We start from the raw sequence: 6,698 nt of genomic DNA on the forward strand, positions 1-6,698 counted from the left end.
GGTGGAAGGAAACTAGAGCACCCAGAGGAAATCCACACATGGGGAAAACATAAAAACTCCTTGCAGACAGTGTCAGATTCGAACTCAGGTTGCTGGTGCTATAACAGAGCTGTGCTAATCACAACACTAACCGTGTCCCCCAACATTGGGTCCATAACTTTCTATGACTTTCTTATATTAGTACCTGTCCGAATGCTTTTTAAACATAGTGATTATTAGTCATTAATCACAGAATTCAATGTACAGAATGATGATGAATAGAATGTTCACTCTCTTATCTCTCCTTGCAGGAAAACAATGCAGCTTTCAAGGATTTTGGTCCATAGATTAAGGGTCTCAACATACAATTTAATTTTTAATAATTTAACAATAATATATCTTCATTTTAAGTTAATCACCAGACCATAACTTACAATCTATCACAAGCAAGGGATAAATGATCATAACCCCATGTGTCACGTAGCAGAAAGAGCAAAGAAATGAATCAACATAAATAAAATTGACTTTCCTGGTGCTTGGAAATAACAGCTCTTGTGAGTTAATATCACATCTTAGTACTTTCTATAGATCTGAGTGTGAAGATGACGACAAATCTTCAGTCATTTTCCTATTGCCAGGATTCAATGCACCTAATGACTGCATTTATGTGTATAGTTTCTCCGTCCCCCTGAAGAGTACAATTAATTGGCCACACATGAGATAAGTGCACTTGATAGAAATCAACTGGACTGAAGATTTATTCTCATAAACATATACTGTTTGAAAATTACATGGATTTTGGACAAGCAATTCTTTAAAATCTTTTGCATGAACTGTGTATCCCAATAATTCTTTGCCATCAGCTTTACACCTACATTCCTCAAGCTCTTGTAACCTCTAGATTTGTCCACTGTACCTCCAATTCTATCGCTTGTGCTGGGCTCCCAGGTCCTTTATATCTCTAGCACTTGCCCGATATCCTTTGCTGTATATTTTTCTGCTGTTTTTTTATAGAACCTGTGTTACTTTCAATGTTATGTCAGTTTCCTTCTTTGTAGATGGTGCTTGGTCCATTGAACAATTCTTGCTTTTGCTACCATTCTTTGTGGTGTGGTCTCAAATAGTGTAAGAGTGGCCTGTTTAAAATTTACCGTCACCAAAACTGGATATGGTCATATCCTGGATTAAACATAAACATTATCAGAGATCCAAGTTCTTTCTGAAAATTATTCTCTCCTTAGATCAAGGTTATTAAAAATATGGATGAGTTCTTTAGCAGCAGGTGGACTGCAGGAAGGACAGCATAAGCAATGCATGTCTTTGTTCCAAAATTTCTCTCCGGGTTGTTTATGATTTAAAGCAAAGGTGGGGAACCGCTTACCATGCGTGGGTCATATGGTGAGTCAGTGGTTGAACGGCAGACATTATGTAATTTAAGTTGTCGATTGCCTCCGCTTGAAGTACGTCATATACAACGTATGAACATAACTGATGAAAATTTATCAAAAAAACAATCCTCAGAAAAAGTTCAAGACACAAGATCAACTGTATTCTTTCCAAAAAACTATGATGATACACTTCAGGTCAGGGAAGGCATCTTCAAATTTGGAAATGCACCAAAAGTCATGAGTTAGTCATTAAAATGACACAATAAAAAAACAAAAAAAATATCAAAGAGGAGAAAAATTAGTCACAATGTAAACAAAATAACTAATCCCAAAACAGACCACAGCTCAATCAGTGAGAAACTTGATTTCATTTGTTGTTTGAAAGCCTTTCAATATTGGGTGACGTCGTTGTTGATGCCAATAGCAAGACATCATCTGAAGGAGTTGTGCTATCGATCTTACCACCGGCAGAATGAACTACTTAGCAGGAGTAATAAAATCATCCCTTGCTGGATATAAATATTTCCGACAGGATTTTGGAGGCTGGATACTGTCATTTAAACTTGGTTCCTTTTAAATACTTCAAATAGTTCAGGAGTTTTAAAAAATAACCGGTAACAATTATTTTTGTTGCAAAACTACAGACATAAATAAATCTTGAATCTTTCTCAGCAGAGCTATTATGTATTCCTCTGCCTTTGATCCAGATCTCCCACTTTTATTTAATTTCTCTGCACTCTAAGGAGTGTTTTACTCTACTAGTATGTGAGGTAAATCCCATTTCTGAGTGAACAAAATTTACTTTGTGCTAAATAAGTTTTGCTTGCAGGCGGATTCGGATGAAGGAACATCATAGTACCCCACACACGGACATCTGGGTTTGTGTCTTTTTGAGCAGCTCAGGAGAGTGGAGAGTGCTGGGAGAGAGGGGCAGTGCGGGGAGAGGGGGTGGCTGAGAGGAGCAGGGAGAGAGAGCAGCTCAGGGAACAGGGAGAGAGAGTGGCTCAGAGGGTGGGGGTGGGGGGGGGAGTGGGTGGCGGCAGTTCAGGAGAACCGGGAGCACTAGGGTGAGTTATTTTTCCAGGGGCAGAAAGTGATGTGGTTGATGATCGATTCCTGATTATAACGATGTAGAGAGTCTTCAGTGAACATTCTGGGTGAATGCAGACATTTCGCTGCCTGGTTCATGATCCTGAAGGATCATGAAGTATTTCCTTTGCCGAGGGATTTTCCATCTACATGCACAGTCCCCAGGGCCACTGATGAGAAAGAACAGTGTATGTTAGTGGTTGAGGGTGATCGGCGAAAGTTGCGGACCAGATAAATTTCGATCACTGGTCGGATCTGGCCTGCGGGCTACAGATTGCCTACCCACTGGCGTCACTAGGGGGGTGCAGAATGCACTGGGTGACACCAAAATGACTGTCTATAAAACTTTTGTGAAGTGTTTCAGCAGAAATTTATTATTTTTTTAATAAAAATATCCCTGTAGTTAGTTATAGCAACAAAAACATTTTTTGTAAGCCCATTTGTATTGATACATGTATCAATATACTTACAAGGCTAAAACTCTATGCTAATTTACTTTTTGAATCTTCTAATGTGCTCCGTTCAGAGCTGGCATTATTACAATGACGCTTCTAAACAAGTGGTTTTATCTGCTTGCGTTACAAGCACGCGCTGTTGTTTTCGTTGTTGCTGATGTTTTTATAGTCGCTGCTTTTGTCAAATTTTCTGGTGTTTTAGCTCCAATATTGTGGTCATTAGTATTTGTGAACCTATTATCAATAACTTTTTTGAGAAGGAAAAGAAAGAGAAAAATCAATAAAGGCTTCTGCTCAGTTACTACTTTTTCTTTCTTTCTTTCCTTGGCTTGGGTTCACAGACGAAGGTTTATGGAGGGGTAAAGTCCATGTCAGCTACAGGCTCGTTTGTGGCTGACAAGTCCGATGCGGGACAGGCAGACATGGTTGCAGCGGTTGGAAGGGAAAATTGGTTGGTTGGGGTTGGGTGATGGGTTCTTCCTCCTTTGTCTTTTGACAGTGAGGTGGGCTCTGCGGTCTTCTTCAAAGGAGGTTGCTGCCCGCTGAACTGTGAGGCGCCAAGATGCACGGTTTGAGGCTATATCAGCCCACTGGCGGTGGTCAATGTGGCAGGCACCAAGAGATTTCTTTAGGCAGTCCTTGTACCTCTTCTTTGGTGCACTTCTATCACGGTGGCCAGTGGAGAGCTCGCCATATAACACGATCTTGGGAAGGTGATGGTCCTCCATTCTGGAGACGTGACCTACCCAGCGCAGTTGGATCTTCAGAAGCGTGGATTCGATGCTGTCGGCCTCTGCCATCTCGAGTACTTCGATGTTGGAGATGAAGTCGCTCCAATGAATGTTGAGGATGGAGCGGAGACAATGCTGGTGGAAGCATTCTAGGAGCCATAGGTGATGCCGGTAAAGGACCCATGATTCGGAGCCGAACAGGAGTGTGGTATGACAACGGCTCTGTATATCTTTGTGAGGTTTTTCAGTTGGTTGTTTTTCCAGACTCTTTTGTGTAGTCTTCCAAAGGCGCTATTTGCCTTGGCGATTCTGTAGTCTATCTCGTTGTCGATCCTTGCATCCGATGAAATGGTGCAGCCGAGATAGGTAAACTGGTTGACCGTTTTGAGTTTTATGTGCCCGATGGAGATGTGGGGGTGCTGGTAGTCATGGTGGGGTGCTGGCTGATGGAGGACCTCAGTTTTCTTCAGGCTGACTTCCAGGCCAAACATTTTGGCAGTTTCTGCAAAACAGGACGCCATGCGCTGAAGAGCTGGCTCTGAATGGGCAACTAAAGTGGCATCGTCTGCAAAGAGTAGTTCACGGACAAGTTGCTCTTGTGTCTTGGTGTGAGCTTGCAGGCGCCTCAGATTGAAGAGACTACCATCCTTGCGGTACCTAATCATTTTCTAATTCAATTTTGTAATTCAATGTTAAAAAACAATTTTGTTGTTCATATTCATATAATCTAAGAAATATTATATTTAAGCAATTTACAACTATATTTATCACATTATTCTATATTTTTACAACTCTATATATATATATATATATATATATATTTCTTTTTAAAAAATTAAAATATTGCTATCTTGTGCAGAAATGCATTGTGTGTGACATTTTTTGGAACTGTTGAGACAATGTTTTCTTTCTTTACTGTTTCCACCAATCAATGGGATGTATTAATGGACCATTCTGCAGTGTCAGTGAAAAGGCTATCAATGGCATGATGCCCTTAAATCAGTTAAAGTTTGGTAAGTTTGTGGTGGCAATTGAAGCTCTTTGTGATCTACAAGAAGAGCTGGATGAAATCTTTTGCCTGCTGTCTGTGTTTTCACTTTTCTTTGCTTCCTGTACTTCTGGTGTGATGTACTTCAGGAAGTTAATCTTACACAGCAGTCAGTACCTGCAGACTACTGGTTTAACTCTCAGGAATAAAGTGGTGACAAAGCTAGAGGCACTAACATATTTTCTGTACAAGGAGCACAGTTACCTAGTGAAGATAAAATCAGAAAAGTATGGAATTGCAGTAGAGAGAAGAGCAAGGTACCAGAAGAGGATGGCAAGGGAGCAGGCAAAATGATGCTGGACTCAATCTACAAAAAGAAAATAAAAGGGCGATGCTTTAGTGCATTGATCGCTTTCATTCTGAATTCCAGATCAGATCAAGAGCCATCAAGGAAGTAGCACCCATGTTTGAAGATGTTCAAGCAAAGGGTCTCATATCTGCCACTGAAGAAGAGTTAAAGGTGTCCATTCCAAAATTGACCACTTTCTACGATGAGGTGTCTGAGAATGAATTTTTAATAGAAATAGCAAAGCTGAGAAGACACCTGAAAGCAGCAGAGATTGATCTGGAAGCAGCCAAATATTGGGGAACATTAGACATTTTGACGTTCATTGTTGAATGGGACTTTGTAGAATCTCTCCCAACCCTTTCACTAAGCCTAAAATTACTTCTGACAATCTGTGTGTCTGTTGCTTTATGTGAGAGGAACTTTTCAAAGCTGAAACTTGTAAAGAACTATTTACTATTTACCAAGGGACAGTCAAGGCTTTCTGATCTTACAATATTATCAATTGAAAGTGAATTTGCGAACGACATTGATTTTGATAAAGGGATTCACAAGTTTGCAGCTTTGAAGGCAAGAAAAAGAAAGTTCTGAATTAGTCGAGATATTCACTAAGTGCTGAAATGCTTGTGCATTTGTTCCTGTTTATTTTTGTGGTATTATTTCATTTATGAGTATATTTCCATTTGCATTTATCTACAAGTTCTACATTATTTGGCCCATTATTGATTATGCAAACCCAATCTATTAATGTATCTCATGTAACAGCAACATTTAACATTAAATCAACATAATTTTGATGTAGTTCTTAAACACCTTTATTTTGAATTCTATTGTTTTCTTACCGAATTTTCACTTTAACCTCATGAAACTATGTAAATACATTTAGGCTCTGTGTATGATATTGTAATTTAAAGGTGTAATTTTAATTTTGCTAGTTGTTTATCTCACTACTATTGCCATTACATTCCATGATATATGGGAATTACAATTCAGAAAAACCATTAGTATAAAAAAATTACGAAAGGTTTTCTGTATGGTCTGGTGTGGGAGGAGGTCCAAGGATTGATAAAGTGATGAGTGTAGATGGTGATGGTGGGGGGGTGGGGGGAGGAGAGGGGTGGGGGGTGACACCATGACTTACTGAGAGAATTATAGAATTATTTTTATAGTCACAGAGGCCATCTCCTCCTCCCGTTCCCACCATCTACACTCATCACTTTACCACTCCTTGCTCTGCAGCTTTTGATGCCTTGTAACAGAAGAGCTAGTGCAGATTTTTTTTAAATGTTATGCAAATGTCCACCTTTTCCAGGCAGTGCTTTCCAGATTGTCCCCACTCTCTGGGTGCAAAAAATATCATCTGATCCCCATTAACCCTTTGGTTTTAGACACCATTGTTTTCCAGAAGTTTCACAATATCCTCCTTCTCCAATCCAAAGGAAACAAACGAAACCCTTTCAGTCTCTCATCGCAGTAGAAACGTTCCACCCCCGGTAAATCTCTGCATCTTTCCTATTATCTGGCCACCAAATCTGGGAGGCAATAGAGCAGAGTGTATGAGAGAGGATGAAGATAGTGACAAGAAGATGTCAGTTCATTTGATCCTGCCTGTTGGACATGCACTGAAAATTTAAAATCAAGGTGGGGATAAGCAGCAAACATTGTGAACACCAATTTTACTTCAAGTAACATTCTGATGGGCAGACTGTAAATGGGGACAAA

The sequence above is a fragment of the Narcine bancroftii genome, chromosome 1 (assembly GCF_036971445.1).
Source record: "Narcine bancroftii isolate sNarBan1 chromosome 1, sNarBan1.hap1, whole genome shotgun sequence".
In the NCBI taxonomy this organism is placed as follows: domain Eukaryota; kingdom Metazoa; phylum Chordata; class Chondrichthyes; order Torpediniformes; family Narcinidae; genus Narcine; species Narcine bancroftii.